The sequence below is a fragment of the Salvelinus sp. IW2-2015 genome, linkage group LG6.1 (genome assembly GCF_002910315.2).
Source record: "Salvelinus sp. IW2-2015 linkage group LG6.1, ASM291031v2, whole genome shotgun sequence".
NCBI lineage: Eukaryota > Metazoa > Chordata > Actinopteri > Salmoniformes > Salmonidae > Salvelinus > Salvelinus sp. IW2-2015.
In genome coordinates, this window is record NC_036845.1 from 11349767 (window position 1) to 11371647 (window position 21881).

The following is a 21881-nucleotide window of genomic DNA, read 5'->3' on the forward strand; positions in this document are numbered from 1 at the left end:
TCTACCTCACTTGCTTTTGGCAATGTAACAACATGTTTCCCATGCCAATAAAGCCCCTTAAATTGAAGAATTGAAAGAGAGAGAGAAGAGAGAGGAGAGAGAGAAGAGAGAGAGAGAGATGAGAGAGAGAGAGAGACGGAGAAGAGAGAGAGAGAGAGAGAGAGAGAGAAGAGAGAGAGAGAGAGAGAGAGAGAGAGAGAGAGAGAGAGAGAGAGAGACGAGAGAGAGAGAGAGAGAGAGAGAGAGAGAGAGAGAGAGAGAGAGAGAGAGAGAGAGAGAGAGAGGAGGAGAGAGAGAGAGAGAGAGAGAGAGAGAGAGAGAGAGAGAGAGAGGAGAGAGAGAAGAGAAGAGAGAGAGAGAGAGAAGAGAGAGAGAGAGAGAGGGCCGCCGTAGCAGACATGGCGCTCAAGAGAAGACAGGCTATGTGCTCACTGCCCACAAAGAGGTGGAAACTGAGCTGCACTTCCTAACTCCTGCCAGTATGACCATATTAGAGAGACATATTTCCCTCAGATTACACAGATCCACAAAGAATTCGAAAACAAATCCAATTTTGATAAACTCCCATATCTACTGGGTGAAATCCACAGGTGCCATCACAGCAGCAAGATTTGTGACCTGTTGCCACAAGAAAAGGGCAACCAGTGAAAGAACAAACACCATTGTAAATACAACCATATTTATGTTTATTTATTTTAACTTGGTGTCTTTAACCATTTGACATTGTTACAACACTGCATATATATAATATGACATTTGTTAATGTCTTTATTGTTTTTGAAACGTCTGTATGTGTAATGTTTACTGTTTAATGTGTAATGTTTACAGACAGACAGACGGACGGACGGACGGACGGAACGGACGAGACGGAACGGCGATAGATAGATAGATAGATAGATAGATAGATAGATAGATAGATAGATAGATAGATAGATAGATAGATAGATAGATAGATAGATAGATAGATAGATAGATAGATAGATAGATAGATAGATAGATAGATAGATTAGATAGATAGATAGATAGATAGATAGATAGATAGATAGAGATAGATAGATAGATAGATAAGAGACGCGAAACATGGATGTCTCATACTTAGACGTATCTCCCAGTGGGATTCCTTGTGAGTCACTTATATTTTTTGTTCCTTCACTGTTCGTCTGATAAATAAGCTGTGTGTTTCCCTCCTCAGTTTGTTTATCCCGCTGACCACTGCTTCTCTTTTAGAACAGCTGGTCTCTCTTCCTGTTCATCCTTATCAGCAGTCCGTGAGGATAAAGTGTTGCCTATGTTTGGCTCTGCGACTTGAAGATGATAATATGCTTGCACACTCATATAGGAGATGGAGCAAAAAGTCCAGACAGAGAGTTCCTGTGTGTGTGTGTGTGTGTGTGTGTGTGGTGTGGTGTGTGTGTGTGTGTGTTGTGTGTGTGTGTGTGTGTGTGTGTGTGTGTGTAGTGCGTAATTGATAGCACAAGTCTGTCTGGAACTTGTAGTAGTAGATATTATACAAAAGTGAAATAAACAATACAAATTAACAGTAAACATTACACATACAGAAGTTTCAAAACAATAAAGACATTACAAATGTTATATTATATATATACAGTGTTGTAACAATGTACAAATGGTTAAAGCACACAAGTTAAAATAAACAAGCATAAATATGGGTTGTATTTACAATGGTGTTTGTTCTTCACTGGTTGCCCTTTTCTCTCTCTCTCTCTCTCTCTCTCTCTCTCTCTGTGTCTCTCTCTCTCTCTGTGTGTGTGCATGTGCAGATGTCATCTTTTGAGGTCCCGGGAGTCCAAAATGAAGTGATAAAGGTCCAGAAGAACTAATGGCAGAATTGTAAGAGGTAGGATCATTTTTAAATAATGAAGAACAATCCCTTTACAACATGTCTGTGTTGACTGATTCAACTTTATGTTCTTTATATAAAGATGCACACATTTCTTAAAGGGCCAATCAGCAGTTGAAACAATAACAAAGCGCCTCTGTTTCTGTAAAAAGTTGAGGGATGAGTAAAAGGCTGAGGGATGGAGAAATGCAATCACTGTCAAATTCATGGACAGAGCTATGAATGCATGGACTGACCATCTATGATATCACAATTTGTTTACAAACATTGGAGTAAAACAAGCTTATATTTTGGGTTCTGATGGGGATACGACAGTTAAAGTAAGCTCATGAGGAATTTACAACTTATATTCTTCAAGAATTAATAGGTACATATAATTCATTTCAATTTCAAGTAAAAAAAAAAATGTAGCAACTGCCAATTGTCCCTTTAAAGCAGCTCCAGCCTCCAAGCCCTATCTTCATGATTTTCTGACGCCATCTAGTGACATCAGTGTGAAACTGCTACAACAAGCTCTGCCGTACGTCCCACGACCAAAATGTATCTAATTTTATTACTTAAGGATTTTAATCAGGATTTTAATCATCAACAGTCTATGGACACACCTGTGCATCAATGTAAGTTTTAAAAAATCCCATCAAAATTGGTCAGTTTAAGCTAGCGATACACTATACAGTGCATTCAGAAAGTATTCAGACCGCTTGACTTTTTCCACATTTTGTTACAGCCTTATTCTAAAATGAATTAAATAGGTTTTTCCCCCTCATCAATCTACATAGCAAAACTCAAGGTAAAAAAGGTAAAAAGGTAAAAAACTCAAATATCACATTTACATAAGTATTCAGACCCTTTACTCAGTACCTTGTTAAAGCACCTTTGGCAGCGATTACAGCCTCGAGTCTTCTTGGGTATGACGTTACAAGTTTGGTACACCTGTATTTGGGGAGTTTCTCACATTTTTCTCTGCAGATCCGCTTAAGCTCTGTCAGGTTGTATGGGGAGCGTCGCCTCACAGCTATTTTCAGGTCTCTCCAGAGATGTTCGATCGGGTTCATGTCCGGGCTCTGACTGGGCCACTCAAGGACATTCAGAGACTTGTCCCGAAGCCACTCCTGCGTGGTCTTGTCCCGAAGCCACTCCTGCGTGGTCTTGGCTCTACCACAAAGGCCTGATTGGTGGAGTGCTGCAGAGATGGTTGTCCTTCTGGAAGGTTCTCCCATCTCCACAGTGGAACTCGGGAGCTCTGTCAGAGTGACCATCGGGTTCTTGGTCACTTCCCTGACCAAGGCCCTTCTCCCCCGATTGCTCAGTTTGGCCGGGCGGCCAGCTCYAGGAAGAGWCTTGGTGGTTCCAAACTTCTTCCATTTAAGAACGATGGAGACCACTGTKTTCTTGGGGACYTTCAATGCTGCAGACATTTTTTGGTACCYTTCCCCAGATCTGTGCTTYRACACAATCCTGTCTTGGAGCTCTACGGACAATTCCTTCGACCTTAAGGCTAGGTTTTTGCTCTGACAAGCACTGTCAACTATGGGACCTTATTTAGACAGGTGTGTGCCTTTACAAATCATGTCCAATCAATTGAATTGACCACAGGTGGACTCCAATCAAGTTGTAGAAACATCTCAAGGATGATCAATGAAAACAGGAAGCATCTGAGCTCAATTTCGAGTCCTATAGCAAAGGGTCTGAATAGTTATGCAAATAAGGTATTTCTGCTTTCTATTTTCAATAAATTTGCAAACATTTCTAAAAACATGTTTACACTTTGTCATTATGGGGTATTGTGTGTACATGAGTAAAAAAATGTATTTAATCAACTTTAGAATAAAGCTGTAACGTAACAAAATGTGGGAAAATACAAGGGGTCTGAATACTTTCCGAATGCACTGTATATACAAAATTATGTGGACACCCCTTCAAATGAGTGGATTCTGCTATTTCATTCCCACCAGTTGCTGACAGGTGTATAAAATGGAGCACACAGCCATGCAATCTCCATAGACAAACATTGGCAGTAGAATGGCCTGTACTGAAGAGCTCAACAAGTCAGTTCGTCAAATATCTGCTTTGATAGAGCTTCCCCGGTCAACTCTAAGTGCTGTTATTGTGAATTGGGAACGTCTAGGAGCATAAACGGTTCAACCGCGAAGTGGTAGGCCACACAAGCTCACAGAATGGGACCGGTGAGAGCTGAAGCGTGTAGCATGTAAAAATTGCCTGTCCTTGGTTGAAACACTGTCTTACTGTCTCGAAGCTGTCTCTGGAAGCAATGTCAGCACAATAACTGTTCTTTGGGAGCTTCATGAAATGGGTTTCCATGGCCGAGCAGCCGCACACAAGCCTAAGATCACCATGCGCAATGCAAAGCATCGACTGGAGTGGTGTAAAGCTTGCTGCCATTGGACTCTGGAGCAGTGGAAACGTGTTCTCTGGAGTGATGAATAACGCTTCACCATCTTGCAGTCCGATGGACGATTCCGGGTTTGGATTCCAGTAGAACACTACCTACCCTAATGCATAGTGCCAAGTGTAAAATTTGATGGAGGAGGAATAATGATCTGGGGCTGTTTTTCATGGTTCGGGCTAGGCCCCTTATTTCCAGTGAAGGGACATTTTAATGCTACAGCATACAATGACGTTCCAGATGATTCTGTGCTTCCAACTTTGTGGAAACAGTTTGGGGAATGCCCTTTCCTGTTTCAGCATGACAATGCCCCCGTGCACAAAGCAAGATCGTTACAGAAATGGTTTGTCAAGATCAGTGTGGAAGAACTTGACTGGCCTGCACAGAGCCCTGACCTCAACCTCATTGAACACCGTTGGGATGAATTGGAACACCGACTGTCAGCCAGGCCTAATCACCCAACATCAGTGCCCGACCTCACTAATGCTCTTGTGGCTGAAAGCAAGTCCCCGCAGCAATGTTCCAACATCTAGTGGAAAGCCTTCCCAGAAGATTGGAGGCTGTTATAGCAGCAAAGGGGGGACCAACTCCATATTAATGACCATGATTTTGGAAAGAGATGTTCGATGAGCAGGTGTCCACATACTTTTGGTCATGTAGTGTATGTATAATCATGAAAACCGTAATAATGCAATTTAGAAAGTAATATTTCATGATCAACCATGTCAAACGCTTTGGATAAATCTAAAAAGATGCAAAGAGTGTATTCATCATTGTTAAGGGCTGTAAAGATTTTATCCACAAGTTGCGAAAGAGCCATATCTTTGGAGTAGTTTTTACGAAAACCATATTGGTTCTCATATACAATACAGTGTTGATTTAAATGTTTCAACATTCTCTTATACAACAATTTTTGTAGGATTTTAGAAAAACCTGGAAGTACAGATATTGGGCTCAGTAATCGAGGCTCAGTAATCGAGGAAGACACTGATTTCACCAGAGGCACCGATCTCATCATGACCTGCTGCTGATATCTTGAAGTTACCGATTACCTCCATCACCATTACATCAGGAGGATCAAACTGAATCAGATAAGGGAAATGTCCCTCAATGTAATCCAAGGGATTTCCTTCAGTTTTCTCAATTTTCATTCACAGAGAGTAACCCACACTCACAAGAAGTTAGTAAATTCACATAAAATAACATCAAGATCACTACAGGTCTTATTTAGAACAATAAATTAAGATGGAATAATTGTAGATGCCTTTTTGATGATTTTCCAAGTTGACTTTATATTATTTAAGAATTCTTGTAATTTTTTTGTAATATATATTTTTAGGGATATCCGAAGTAGGTGAGTAAATTTGTTCTTATACTTTTTGGAATTTGCAGAATTCAGGGGAGAGGGATTTGTGAGAAACTTTTTATACAACTTGTTTTTTTTAACTGACGATTTTTTGAGACCCGTTCAGTGGCGACCTGTCATTCAGGGCAGGTGGGGTAGACCCACATTCTTAGCAAAAAAACAATTGTAATTTTTTTTGTTGTTGCTGTTTTGCATGTTATTTGGCATTTAATACGTGTCCACTATCAGTTTGCGAACAATGTAAAAAAAAATATAATATCATTGAGTTTTTATAAAGCTGCATACAAACATGGTCTCTTTTTTGTTTTCTTGAGTAAGGCAGCTCCAAAATGCAGGTGTTTCAGCCTAGCTCAGTGCTTTCTGTGGTGGTGGGGCAAGCCAGCAGAAAATAGGAGTGTTGTGCCGTGATTGGCTCAGTGTTCTGTCACTCATGGGGAAACTACGTCACCACTACGTCACCAGTCCTTAGTAAGTGTAGACATCGAAAATTTTAGCCCTCTGCATCCTGCCATATAGTTACATTAGTAGTGCCCTTCCAAGAAGGCTCAAGGTCATTGGCCACAGATAAAATAACGTCAAATCACGTTATATGTACAGTAGCTTTGATTGGACTGATCATGTCAACATCTTACTTTCAAAATCTTAACTAGCAGTCATCATCAAGAATCAAGTCGACAATCTACTGACAAATAATTTTTAATCCTTGTGATATGAAGAGAAATAATGAAGATAATTATAGATGAAACGTATCGGTGCTCATCGACCATTGGCCATAACATAACACAACAAGTTGGAAATCGCAAATTCATCATTAAGTGGTTTGGAAGGAATCGATGACAGTGGCTAACCGCAAGCATAGCAACTGGTAAGTCGAGAATATATACGAGCTCAGACTGGGAAAATTTGTTTTGAACAGTCATCCAACCCGGAATTGTAAATCTTTCTCTTTCTTTGATGACAAAATTTGCCCACGAAGGACCGCCGCACCACCTTCCTGTTCAAGTGAGCACATCACAACAAGGTGAGTCCAAAAATGTCTTATATGCTGCTGCATAAATGATGTAATATGCCAGTGAGATATGTATACTGTAGCTAAGAAAGTAATACTAAGTGTATATTAGTAGCCCATGTCCCTCACCCTAATAATTTGGTCTATTTTCACCTCTTAATTTCGCCTAATGTTACTGTTCTGACTCGGAGGTGCACATGTAGCCTATAACCTGTTTTAAGAGAAATGTCATCATCTAATATTGCAAGAGCTTTCATTATTTGTTTATATGCCCCCTTTATTTATCCTACGTTTCTGACTTGGTGTACAGGGAAAATACTTTAAGAGCAGCCCATGTTCTGCATGCTGACACTGTAAATTTAAAAAGTGCTGAACAGTTATATTGACTACGTCCATCTTAGCTCGCTCATGTCTTAATCGAAATTACGGATTGCCTCTTATTCGCTCATCGTTCCTTTATGCCATAGTTTGTACATCTCAATTGTCAGTAGAAACCACAGCAAGCCATTTCAGCTATGTTTTTTAAAAAGGCAGTAAACGAGGCTGAATGAATTGTTTCGCTGCCAGACTAGGCTCCACTGATAGCCAGGTGTAGCGGTGGTAAGGTTTCACTCCATTGTGCTGGAAAGAAAGCTCTGCTGTTGGGACAGCTTTATGTAGGCCCTAACACAGAACCCAAACTGGCTGCGCGCATGCGCCATCATGCATAAATGTATTTTGTCCCCCCACACCAAACGCGATCACGACGCGCAGGTTAAAATATAAAAATATAAAAACTCTGAACCAATTATATTGATTTTGGGACAGGTCGAAAAGCATTAAACATTTATGGCAATTTAGCTAGCTAGCTTGCACTTGCTAGCTAATTTGTCCTATTTAGCTATGCACAAGGTCCTCTACTCCACCAATTAATCCACACATAAAACGGTCAACCGAATCGTTTCTAGTCATCTCTCCTCCTTCCAGGCCCTTTCTTCTCTTGACTTTATATTGCGATTGGCAACTTTCATAAATTAGGTGCATTACCGCCACTGGCCTCGTTCGTCTTTCAGTCACCCACGTGGGTATAACCAATGAGGAGATGGCACGTGGGTACCTGCTTCTATAAACTAATGAGGAGATGGGAGAGGCAGGACTTGCAGCGCGATCTGCGTCAGAAATAGAACTGACTTCTATTTTAGCCCTTGGCAAAGCAGACGCTTGTTGGCGCGCGCATGCAGTGTGGGTGCAATAATTGAATAATATAGATTTCTAAATGTATTTTGCAATGCTCTCGCACGTGACGCGAGCGGTGTAGTCAGCCTGTAACAGTTTGTGGGCACTGCTTGTGATCATTATAGTGCAATTCATGTATTGTTTAGTGTTAGGGGAGTTTTCCCCAGCAAGATTTACTTGCTAAAGTCACCACTGGACCCATTGTAAACCAAGGTTTCCAGAACCCTTCTGCTGCTCTCTTACATAGTTTAACTAAAGGAAAGAAAGCAGTGGTGAAATATAGAATTGAAAGATGTAAGAAAAGTCTGGACAGCAGACTCCACATCGGCCTGACTATAAAATTGTTCCCATTAAATATCATCAATCAACATCTTAAAGGGCTCACAATTACTTTTGTTAAATATTCTACATTTAATGCTATTAATCATTCCCATCTGTTAATTTCCAGCTGCCAAAGAGAAGTGGAAAATTGGAAAGTGATCAGAAATGTCAGTATAAAGTATACCTGTATTAGACACATTATTCAAATAATTTGTAAAAATATTATCAATAAAGGTGTCAGATGAACTGATCAGTCTTGTGGGCTTATAGACGAGGGGATACAAAACATCTGATGTCAGTGAGTGGTTCTCACGTGTAAATACATTTACAGAATGTTATAATCACCCAATAGAAAACACATTTTATCTTCATTATTAATCAAATCCAAGGCTGATGCAAGGATATCAATGAAACTACCAGAATCGGGTGGCCGATAGATGCATCCAATTACCACTTTCTTTACCACCAAAAAATGACAATTTGTGAATTTCTATGACTACAGATTCAACATCAATGTTATCAGATGTGAGTTTTTTTTTCTTACAAAGATTTGAAAATGTTTATGAACAAAAATACACTCCTCCTCCCATTCTTGATGATCTACAGTGGTGAACACCATTATAAGGAGACATGTCATAAAGCATGGTTTCTGAAAGAGCAACAATGGAAAATTCATGACAGAGAAGACAGACAATGAACAAGGTGGTCATGATTTTTAGGAAGACTGCGAATGTTCAAATGAAAGGTAGAAAATAAGCTTGTCTTGGGATCAGATCAAATCAAATCAAACCAAATCAAATGTTATTTGTCACATACACATGGTTAGCAGATATTAATGCGAGTGTTGCGAAATGCTTGTGCTTCTAGTTCCGACAATGCAGTAATAACCAACAAGTAATCTAACCTAACAATTCCACAACTACTACCTTATACACACAAGTGTAAAGGGTTTTTCAAGTCTCTCGTCCCTCTTTGATGCACCTGTACTGACCTGCCTTCTGGATGATAGCGGGGTGAACAGGCAGTGGCTCGGGTGGTTGTTGTCCTTGATGATCTTTTGGCCTTCCTGTGACATGGGTGGTGAAGGTGTCCTGGAGGGCAGGTAGTTTGCCCCGGTGATGCGTTGTGCAGACCCACTACCTCTGGAGAGCCTTACGGTTGTGGGCGGAGCAGTTGCCGTACCAGGCGGTGATACAGCCCGACAGGATGCTCTTGATTGTGCATCTGTAGAAGTTTGTGAGTGTTTTGGTGACAAGCCAAATTTCTTCAGCCTCCTGAGGTTGAAGAGGCGCTGCTGCGCCTTCTTCACAACGCTGTCTGTGTGGGTGGACCAATTAAGTTTGTCCGTGATGTGTACACGAGGAACTTAAAACTTTCCACCTTCTCCACTACTGTCCCGTCGATGTGGATAGGGGGTGCCCTCTGCTGTTTCCTGAAGTCCACAATCATCTCCTTTGTTTTGTTGACGTGGAGTGTGAGGTTATTTCCTGACACCAACTCGCCTCACCTCCTCCCTGTAGGCCGTCTCGTCGTTGTTGGTAATCAAGCCTACCAGCTGTAGTGTCATCCGCAAACTTGATGATTGAGTTGGAGGCGTGCATGGCCACGCAGTCGTGGGTGAACAGGGAGTACAGGAGAGGGCTCAGAACACACCCTTGTGGGGCCCCAGTGTTGAGGATCAGCGGGGTGGAGATGTTGTTACCTACCTCCCACCTGGGGCGGCAGATCAACTACTATACAGGTTGTTAAATTGCTTAACATTATAGCAATCCCAGAACAACAGCAAAGGACCTTGTGAAGATGCTGGAGGAAACAAGTACAAAAGTATTATATATCCACAGTAAAACGAGTCCTATATCGACATAAACTGAAAGGCCGCTCAGCAATGAAGAAGCACTGCCCAAAACCGCCATAAAAAAGCCACACTACGGTTTGCAACTGCACATGGGGACAAAGATCATACTTTTTGGAGAAATGTCCTCTGGTCTGATGAAACACAAATAGAACCTGTTGGCCATAATGACCATCGTTAGTTTGGAGGCTTGCAGCCAAAGAACACCATCCCAACCGTGAAGCATGGGGGTGGCAGCATCATGTTGTGGGGGTGCATTGCTGCAGGAGGGACTGGTGCACTTCACAAAATAGATGGCGTCATGGGAGTGGAAAATTATGTGGATATATTGAAGCAACATCTCAAGACATCTGTCAGGAAGTTAAAGTTAAATGGGTCTTCCAAATGGACAATGACCCTAAAGCATACTTCCAAAGATGTGGCAAAATGGCTTAAAGACAACAAAGTCAAGGTATTGGCTCTGGATAAGAGCGTCTGCTAAATGACTTAAATGTAAATGTAAATGTAAATGTATTGGAGTGGCCATCACAAAGCCCTAAAAGCTGAAATAAATCATTCTCTCTACTATTATTCTGACATTTCACATCCTTAAAATAAAGTGGTTATCCTAACTGACCTAAAACAGGGAATATTTACTCGGATTAAATGTCAGGAATTGTGAAAAACTGAGTTTACATGTATTTGGCTAAGGTGTATGTAAACATCCGACTTCAGCTGTATGTAAGAATGCTGTTCATTGACTACAGCTCAGCATTAACACCATAGTACCCTCCAAACTCATCATTAAGCTTGAGACCCTGGGTCTCGACCCCGCCCTGTGCAATTGGGTCCTGGACTTTCTGATGGGCCACCCCCAGGTGGTGAAGGTAGGAAACAACATCTCCACTCCACTTACCCTGAACACTGGGGCCCCACAAGGGTGCATTCTCAGCCCTCTCCTGTACTCCCTGTTCACCTCAAACTCAATCATCATGTTTTCAGACGACACTACAGCGGTAGGCTTGATTACCAACAATGATGAGACGGCCTACAGGGAGGAGGTGAGGTCAGGAAAATAACCTCTCACTCAATGTCAACACAACAAAGGAGATGATCGTGGACTTCAGGAAACAGCAGAGGGAGCACCCCCCTATCCACATCGACGGGTCAGTAGTGGAGAAGGTGGAAAGTTTTAAGTTCCTCGTCGTACACATCACGGACAAATTTAATTGGTCCACCCACACAGACAGCGTTGTGAAGAAGGCGCAGCAGCGCCTCTTCAACCTCAGGAGGCTGAAGAAATTTGGCTTTGGCTTGTCACCTAAAACACTCACAAACCTTTACAGATGCACAATCGAGAGCATCCTGTCGGGCTGTATCACCGCCTGGTAGGGCACCTGTACCGCYCTCAACCGCAAGGCTCTCCAGAGTGTAGTGCGGTCTGCGCAACGCATCACCAGGGGCAAGCTACCTGCCCTCCAGGACACCTACAGCACCCAATGTCACAGGAAGGCGAAAAAGATAATCAAGGACAACAACCACCCGAGCCACTGCCTGTTCACCCCGCTATCATCCAGAAGGCAAGGTCAGTACAGGTGCATCAAAGCTGGGACGCCACTTTAATCATGTTTACATTTCCTTCATTACTCATCTCTTATGCATATTCTGTATTCTATACCATCTACTGCATCTTGCCTATGCTGCACGGCCATCGCTCATCCATATATTTATATGTACATATTCTTATTCATCCCTTTACATTTGTGTGTATAAGGTAGTTGTTGCGATTTTGTTTGATTACATGTTAGATATTGTCAGATCTAGAAGCATAAGCATTTCGCTACACTCGCATTAACATCTGCTAACCATGTGTATGTGACCAATAAAATGTGATTTGATTTGATTCAAAACAACTGGAAACTCATGTGGTATCCCAGGAGGTCTACCCTGAGGGATGGTAAATCTCATACTAAAGTGAGTTGGAAACTGGAAACTAGCTCCGACTGGAAAAATACGTTTTGGGCGGTCATCCAACTTGGAATTCCAAATCCAGAACTCTCTCTAGAGCTCCGACCTGAAGATCACTTACGTCATGATTCAACTTTTTCTGAGTTCCCAGTTGTCTTGAAAGCACCATAAATCCAGAGAATGCAAGACTTTGATGACAAAATGTTCCCACAAGAAGGACTGCCTGTTCAAGTGAGCACAGCACAAGGGGAGTCCAMAAATGTCTTGTATGCTGCTGCATAAATTATGTAATATGCCAGTGAGATATGTATACTGTAGCTAAGAAAGTAATGCTAAGTTTATGTTGTGTAGTAAGCTGTTAGTAGCATGTGCCACACCCTAATAATTGGTCCCTTTCCCCCTCATAACTTAGCCTACTGTTCTGACTTGGTCATGCACATGTAGCCTATAGCCTGTTTTAGAGAAATTTGTAGGAGCCTTTATTGTCTGCTTATATGCCCCCTTTATTTATCCTACGGTTCTGACTTGGTGTACAGGGAGAATACTGTAACAACAACCTAGTGCCCAAAAAACTCATCACTAAGCTAAGGACTGGGACTAAACACCTCCGTCTGCAACTGGATCCTGGACTTCCTGATGAGCTGCCCCCAGGTGGTAAGGGTAGGCAACAACACATCTGCCACGCTGATCCTAAATACAGGGGCCCTAAGGGGTGCGTGCTTAGTCCCCTCCTGTACTCCCTGTTCACCCATGATTGCGTGCACGACTCCAACACCATCATTAAGTTTGCTGACAACACAACAGTGGTAGGCCTGATCACCGACAATGATGAGAAAGCAAATAGGGAGGAGGTTAGAGACCTTGCAGTGTTGCCAGGACAACAACCTCCCCCTCAATGTGAGCAAGACAAATGGCAAATGGTTATGGCACACATCAACTCCATCTCAGACACCCTAGACCCAATGTTACCTTTTTTCAGCACTGAGYAAATTTCAGGTCTGCTGAGCGCAAGCTTGAACATTGTAAAAATTCTGTGCAACTTTACAGTGAACACTGAGGCTGTACCCACTTTAAGTTAACAGGTTAACAGTGGTCAAGTAGATCCATTATTTATCCATCAAAAACAATGGAGAAAATGAATCCCATAACATTTTAACATGGAAATAGCTGTTCTATCATTCAGCCTACAATAGCAGCCAATGTGTGGTGCTCAATGTAGGCCTACATTCCATGAGACTTTTGAAACAAACATGCAGGGCTTGACATTACCATGTTTATCCACTTGTCCTTCAGATAAGGAGGTGACTGAAAATGTTGTTGTGTTGTTTGATGCAAGAAACAACTTTACAAAATAAATTGTATCACTATTCCCATACCATTATTACAGATAATCAGACAAATTATGCTACCCTCTGCTTATTGGCTACTTAGCTTATTCAAGCCTGTCTCAAAATACAACAATGCCCCTTTAAGACAAAAAAAGCTCTTTATTTTACTCACTTTTCAAAGAAGGCAAGAAATGCACATGTTTTAAGCTCTTGTAGGAAGTAATCACTCCCCCATTTCTGMCTACAAATTATCTATAACTGGGCTAATAACTGACTAACTAGCAAAGTATATGAACAAATGTGCACACGTGGCTACATGTAGCTCTCGCTTTGATCTCAAAATAAGGGATCTATTTATGACCGCCCATGCTCTAAACACAGTCCAGTTCAAAGTRAATGGCACAGATCCATATATGGCAATGGTCGATTTGCATACAGGCCCACTGCAGCTCTGATTGGTTATGGCGCACGGGTCTGTGTCGAGCACATGCCTGAGTTGTGCCTGTCAATGCAATAGAATCCTACTTTGATCCATTCTGCCTACAACAAAATCTCTTGCATAGTTAGTTTTGTTATCTGTATGTTGCATTGAAAGTGGCTAATATTGCATTGATTCAATCACAATTTCAACAGTAAAGGGAAACATTGATAGTGTTAACTAACGGGAAAAACTCAATCTCATGCTTCTTTACACAATATCTCTTCTGAATGGCAGTCCCGGGGGAGCTGGGCACCGTGCGCAGCTTAGGGAGAAAATTACCTAGACTCCACACTGCCCTCACCCACCTAGATAATACCTATGTGAGAATGCTGTTCATTAACTACAGCTTAATGTTCAACATCATTGTCCCCTCCAAGCTCGTCACCAAGCTTAGGACCCTGGGACTGAACACCTCCCTCTGCAACTGGATCCTGGACTTCCTGACGGGCCGCTCCCAGGTGGTGAGGGTAGGCAACATCACCTCTGCCACGCTGACCCTCAACACGGGGGCCCCACAGGGTTGTGTGCTTAGTCCCCTCCTGTACTCCCTGTTCACCCACGACTGCGTGGCCACRCACAACTCCAACACCATCATCAAGTTTACTGATGACACGACAATGGTAGGCCTGATCACCAGCGACGATGAGACAGCCTACAGGGAGGAGGTCAGTGACCTGGCAGTGTGGGACCGGAACAACAACCTCTCCCTCAAAGTCAGTAAATCACTAAGTACTTAAAATGGTCCACACACACACACAATCGTGAAGAAGGCGCGACAGCACCTCTTCCCCCTCAGGAGGTGGGCCAGTATCCCTGTGGAATGCTTCCAAAACCTTGAAGAGTCCATGCCCCAAATAATTGAGGCTGTTCTGAGGGCAAAGGGGGGTGCAACACAATATTAGTAAGGTGTTCCTTATGTTTGGTATTCTCCGTGTTTATACTGTAAGTGTTGTTTCTCAAGGTGATCTGTAGTCCTCTGCCATTAAGAAAGGTGCCACTTACAACTATAAGTGTAACTAATAACAACCAACGTACAGCAAAAACACATGATATCGTATTTGCATATAACGCCTTGATCATTCAATTTACTGTAGTATTTTACAGGCATGAACTGCTGTTTACTCAAATGTTCACTCAGTGAGAATATTACTAAAGCAATCATGACCAAGGAACAAATATAGAATTGTACTGAACAGTCTGGTAAAAGCAAAACAAACGCCACATATTGACACAAAATATGTGTATGTGGACTTTTTAGAATATATACAACAATATTAACAGAACATGCAATAATTTCAACCATTTTACTGAGTTAAAGTTAATATAAGGAAATCAGTCAATTGAAATAAATTCATTATGCCCTAATCTATAGATATTACATGATTGGGTAGGGCCGAAACCATGGGTGGTCCTGGGAGGGCATAGGCCCACCCACTGGCGAGCCAGGACCTACCACTGGGAAGCCAGCCCAGCCAATCAGAATGAGTTTTTCCCCACAAAAGGGCTTTAATACAGACAGAAATACTCCTGTTTCATCAGCTGTCTGGGTGGCTGGTCTCAGATGATCCCGCAGGTGAAGAAGCCAGATGTGGAGGTCCTGTATGGATTAAAAAGTATGGATTTCAGCCAACAAAGAAAGGTACGCAGCCACGGAGGACAAACCTAGCTACACGGTAAGGGTTTAAGAACGCAAGTTTTTACATGTATCGACCTTTGGCGACTTGATGTAGTTGGCAATACAGTCCACGTTTTAACATGTTTATTTGAACTTTTATTTAACTAGGCAAGTCAGTTAAGAACAAATTCTTATTTACAATGACGGCCTACCMCRGCCAAACCCGGACGATGCTGGTCCAATTGTGTGTTGCCCTATGGGACTCCCAATCACGGCCGGATGTGATACAGCCTGGATTCAAACCAGGGACTGTAGTGACACCTCTTGCACTGAGATGCAGTGCCTTAGACCGCTGCGCCACTCTGGTCTTTCTCGCCACATACTCGTCTCCACTCCACTCTGTTGGCGTGATCAGCAAAGTGGAGTGAGTTTTACTTGGCTAATGATAGGTAAGCTTAATGGGTTTAGTACAAGGTGTAAATACTGGTGTTGAAGATCCAAATGTTTTTATTTGAACAGATGGGAGACTACTGTATGTTACTCCAATGGATCCCTTCTGCCTTCTGTTGCACTACATGATCAAAGCGGGTAAAGTGGTAAGGCCCATATGCCAATACATATTTTTGAAACTAAAGTGTGCTTATTGCGTATTTACAGTTGAAGTAGGGAGTTTACATACACCTCCACCAAATACATGTAAACTCAGTTTAACACAATTCCTGACATTTAATCCTAGTAAAGATTCCCTGTCTTAGGTCAGTTAGGATCACCACTTTATTTTAAGAATGTGAAATGTCAGAATAATAGTAGAGAATGATTTCAGCTTTTACTTATTTCATAACATTCCCAGTGGGTCAGAAGTTTACATACACTCAATTAGTATTTGGTAGCATTGCCTTTAAATTGTTTAACTTGGGTCAAACGTTTCAGGAAGCCTTCCACAAGCTTCCCACAATAAGTTGGGTGAATTTTGGCCCATTCCTCCTGACAGAGCTGGTGTAACTGAGTCAGGATTGTAGGCCTCCTTGCTCGCACACGCTTTTCAGTTCTGCCCACACATTTTCTATAGGATTGCGGTCAGGGCTTTGTGCTGGCCACTCCAATACCTTGACTTTGTTGTCCTTAAGCCACTTTGCCATAACTTTGGAAGTGTGCTTGGGGTCATTGTCCATTTGGAAGACCCATTTGCGACCAAGCTTTAACTTCCTGACAGATGTCTTGAGATGTTGCTTCAATATATCCACATAATTTTCCTCCTCATGATGCCATCTATTTTGTGAAGTGCACCAGTCCCTCCTGCAGCAAAGCACTCCCACAAGATGATGCTGCCACCCCTGTGCTTCACGGTTGGGATGGTGTTCTTCGACTTGCAAGCCTCCCCCTTTTCCTCCAAACATAACGATGGTCATTATGGCCAAACAGTTCTATTTTGTTTCATCAGACCAGAGGACATTTCTCCAAAAAGTACAATCTTTGTCTCCATGTGCAGTTGCAAACCAGAGTCTGGCTTTTTTATGGCGTTTTTGGAGCAGTGGCTTCTTCCTTGCTGAGCGGCCTTTCAGTTTATGTCAATATAGGACTCATTTGACAGTGGATATAGATACTTTTGTACCTGTTTCCTCTAGCATCTTCACAAGGTCCTTTGCTGTTGTTCTGGGATTGATTTGCACTTTTCGCACCAAAGCACGTTCATCTCTAGGAGACAACACACGTCTCCTTCCTGAGCGGTATGACGGCTACGTGGTCCCATGGTGTTTATACTTACGTACTATTGTTTGTACAGATGAACGTGGTACCTTCAGGCGTTTGGAAATTGCTCCCAAGGATGAACCAGACTTGTGGAGGTCTACAATTTTCTTTCTGAGGTCTTGGCTAATTTCTTTTGATTTTCCTATGATGTCAAGCAAAGAGGCACTGAGTTTGAAGGTAGGCCTTGAAATACATCTACAGGTACACCTCCAATTGACTCACATGCTGTCAATTAGCCTATCAGAAGCTTCTAAAGCCATGACATCATCTTCTGGAATTTTCCAAGCTGTTTAAAGGCACAGTCAACTTAGTGTATGCACATTTCTGACCCACTGGAATTGTGATACAGTGAAATAATCTGTCTGTAAACAATTGTTGGGAAAATTACCTGTCATACACAAAGTAGATTTCCTAACCGACCTGCCAAAACTATAGTTTGTTAACAAGAAAGTTGTGGAGTGGTTGAAAAACGAGTTTTAATGACTCCAAGCTAAGTGTATGTAAACTTCTGACTTCAACTCTATCTTTCCCCTTTTGTGATCTCATCTTAGTCAGTCTTTCTCGCTTTGCGATCTCTCTTGTCCTCCCTTTGTGATGTCATACATTATCTCTTTCTTCCTTTGTTACATCCCCTGCCCTTTTTTTGTTATTTCATTATTTTCTTTGTGACGTCATCTCTGTCCTCTGTGATTCCATCTCTCTCCAGTCATTGTGTTGTCATTTAATTCTGTCTTCCTCTCTTTGTGATGTCACCTCTGCTCTCTTTGATTCCATCTTTATCCAGAATGTATTTTTCTTATTTTCTTTGTGATGCCATCTCTGTCCTCTGTGCTTTGATCTCTGTCTGGTCATTGTGATGTCATATCATTGTCTCTCTTTGCAAGGTAATTTCTGCACTTCTTTTGTGATGTCATCACTGTCTTCCTCTCTTTGTGATATCATTCTGCAGCAGGCAAAGTTCCAGTCCGTGTACCAGATGTTGATGGACGAGGACTTCCCAGCATGCACCAGGCTGCTGAGCTGCACGCACTCCCTGTACCACATGGCTGAGGTAAAAGGTCAGAGGTCACTGTACAGCCCACACAAACTAATGTTGAAAGTTAATGTGCTCCTCAGAAACAATTAACTGTAAAATTCCGGTTACAAACCCCTAACCCCAATAATTCATTTCTCACTTCTATGTCAGACTGAAGCGCACATTAATAGATTTAATTAGTATATCAGATAATTCAGAGACTGCAGCACCCTTGAAATTGTTTTAGATTTTCTAAAGATGAGCTGCACATGAACACATTATAAAAGTGTAATGTTGAGGGGTCTCAGGTGTTATGTGTTCTGTGTACTGCTCTTTCAGAGGTGAGCAGTCCGAAGTTTCACCGCTGCTGCCAGCAGAGGACCATGGAATGGTTAAAGAAAAAGGTACCCATTGATCAATCTATGAGCTGCATAAGCACATATCATTCTCTATAGTACATCCTGAAGCAATCTGATCCTGGCAACCTCCAGGTTGTGCAGGCTTTTGTTCTATCCCAGAAATAACACACCGGATTAATCGAATCATCAAACCCTTGATTAGTTGAATCAGGAGCTCAGAATTGCTGCTCTCCAGTAGATTTAACAGTGTAAACAGCGTGTTGGTTTTTCTGTGTACCTGCTGTTCTAGGCTGAGAGGACAGTGAAGGCCCTCGGAAAGACTAACATCTCAGTGGGAGAAAGGATGAAGTCCATGACGTACGTCAGAGTCAAGAAGGAATCAGAGACCCAGGAAGGTGAGTCACTCTCAGAGCCTGGTCTAATACCGCAGACCTGTGCAATGTTCTCCCTGGCCTGCAAACATCAAATTAACCAGAGGATGGCACCAAACCCACTTTAGAGATCAGGAGCTTTCCACACCAGACATTGCCTCAAGAGCCTTACATGTTACATTTTCGGTTTCACATGAATTTTATATTTAAAGCTCAGATTGTCAACCCAGTTTCCTGTGATATCAATAGGATGGATGTCATTCCATAATGAAGTGATGCTGTGGTATTGACCCTCTTATGCTCTCTCTTCATTGTAACACAGAGGACTACCTGCAGTATGCCCATGGTCTGATATCTGCGGACATCAGTGAAGACCTGAAAAAAGCTCTCCTCAAGCATCTACAGTATGTACATGCACTATCTAAACTGAAAAAGCACAATCTAAAATAACATTTTCATGTAGCTTCATTGTAAGTGTCACTGAGTAATTTGAATTAAATGTTAACCACCCCCAAAACTGAAGATGAGTGTGCGGTTTTGGAGACCGAAATCAAATAACTCATTGCAGTTAGATTTCTCAAGACACATCCCCCACAGTTTAAAAACAATTGCAGGGCCCAGGTCAGCACTTTTGACTGGAAATGATGTACTGGTGATGAAAGTGACATTGTGCTATTAAGACAGTGATACTTCTGAAGGTAATGCATTAAGCAGCATTATTAGTGTTTAACAGTCTGATGGTCAGTCATCTTTCACCTTCCTCCTGACAGGTTACCTGAGCTCTCAAGCCCTAAGAAAGTGGAGCATCATTCAAAGGTATTTTATTCAGCTTCTCTTTGTAGGCTACTTGTGTCATCACACTGTGTAGTTAGGCCTACTGTATATACTGACATATTTTTTCCTAGTTTTCTATTTACTTGGGGACAATGTTCTCTTTCTGCATGTGTTAGGAACCAAAGCGCGATAAATATTTTATTTGACATATAAACTATTGTAGGGTCTGGCTTTTCCACTGTGATGTTCTCTTGAGATTCACCAGAAGGTAGCAATGTACAGGTAGATTAGTGTGTTCTTATGCCTATTGTTGGTGGATGTGGTTGGTCAGTTTGTGGTACTCACGGTATCGCCGCGGTAACTTGTAAACGTGTGTCTGTGGTGTGATTGGTGGTTGGTGTTTAGAGTGATGGAAAGCAGGTCTCACTCTATACATCCCATCCTCATTCGGCAGAAGTGAAAACTGTCTGACAAATCAGTGTCCATTCATGAAGACTGCACCTAATCTCACTCACTTTGCAGGCGAAATCGGAGCTGTTCGGAGCTGAGCTGAAATCGGGAGAGGACTACACCAAATTCAACAGCTCCGATGCAAATTAATTACTTAAAAATCATACAATGTGATTTTCTGGATTTTTGTTTTAGATTCCGTCTCTCACAGTTGAAGTGTACCTATGATAAAAATTACAGACCTCTACATGCTTTGTAAGTAGGAAAACCTGCAAAATCGGCAGTGTATCAAATACTTGTTCTCCCCACTGTATATGGGGGGAGGATCCTTCCTGAAGTGCACGTAAGTGCAGTTTAAAGCAATGCAATGCAGAGGCCTTCAAATCCAGACGAAGGTCCAAGTAACATTGTGTATTCTGTCTGGAAATAAGTCATGATGATATGTAATTACGTTTCAGCCGTCTTCACTCAAGGCTGATGAGCAATACTATTGAATACATCTTTTCTCCTCCTCCAGCCGCCCTAGAAGACGAGTGCGGCACAGAAGACCCTGGCCAAGGTGGACAAAACAGGCATGAAAAGCATGTCTGCCTTCTTCAGCCCCAAGGGCAAAGCAGAGAAACTGAATGTTAGGATGGTGCATCAGAATTTGTATGTGTATGTTGGTGTGCGTGGATACACTGAGTGTACAAAACATTAGGAACACCTGCTCTTTCCATGACATAGACTGACCAGGTGAATCCAGGTGAAAGCTATGATCCCTTATTGATGTCACTTGTTAAATCCACTTCAATCAGTGTTGATGAAGGGGAAGAGACAGGTTAAAGAAGGATTTTTAAGTCTTGTGACCATTGAGACATGTATTGTCTATGTGTGCCATTTAGAGAGTGAATGTGCAAGACAAACTATTGAAGTGCCTTTCAATGGAGTATGGTAGTAAGTGCCAGGCGCACTGGTTTGAGTGTGTCAAGAACTGCAACGCTGCTGGGTTTTTCATGCTCAACAGTTTCCTGTGTGTGTCAAGAATGGTCCACCACCCAAAGGACATCCAGCCAACTTGACACAACTGTGGGATGCGTTGGAGTCAACATGGGCCAGGATCCCTGTGGAACTCTGTCGTCACCTTGTAGAGTCCATGTCCCGGCGAATTGACGCTGTTCTGAGGGAAAGGGGGGGTGTCAACTCAATATTAGGAAGGTGTTCCTAATGTTATTTACACTCAGTGTACAGTGTGTGTGTTTGTGCGCACATTTGCGCTTTTAGTAATAAAGAAAATAAAATTGTATTTTTGAGGGAAACTGATCTGTAGCAAGGTGATTTGAACTTGCTTTGAGAAACGGGGTTGATTCACACTAGTTGTGAGAATAAGAGGATAAAACACAAGAACATGAATAGTTATTCCTTCAAGGTTTGGGTGAGTATATAAATTATGTTTAAACTGTGCTTCCAGGTAGCCTAGTGGTTAGAGCGTTGGGCCAGTAACCGAAAGGTTGCTGGATTGAATCCCCGAGCTGACAAGGTAAAAATATGTCGTTTTGCCCCCTGGTAGGCCGTCATTGTAAATAAGAATTTGTTCTTAACTTACTTGCCTAGCTAAATAAAAAATCCCTTCTGTGCTCTCATATTATTGTGTAGATAACCAGCATGAGTTCAGCCTGTGGTCTCCTGTTATAAAGTACAACTTTTTCAACAAACACACCAAGGGTCCACAAGTCATGGAAAAAGTGCCATGGTGACCCATTTTAATGTACATAAATAATA

The 21881-nt window shown here is 42.1% G+C and overlaps 1 pseudogene; it reads left to right on the forward strand.

Annotated features, from left to right (window-relative positions):
- Positions 1–14404: 14404 nt before the first annotated feature.
- Positions 14405–21856, forward strand: LOC111964647 (ribonuclease H2 subunit B-like; annotated as a pseudogene).
- Positions 21857–21881: the final 25 nt, after the last annotated feature.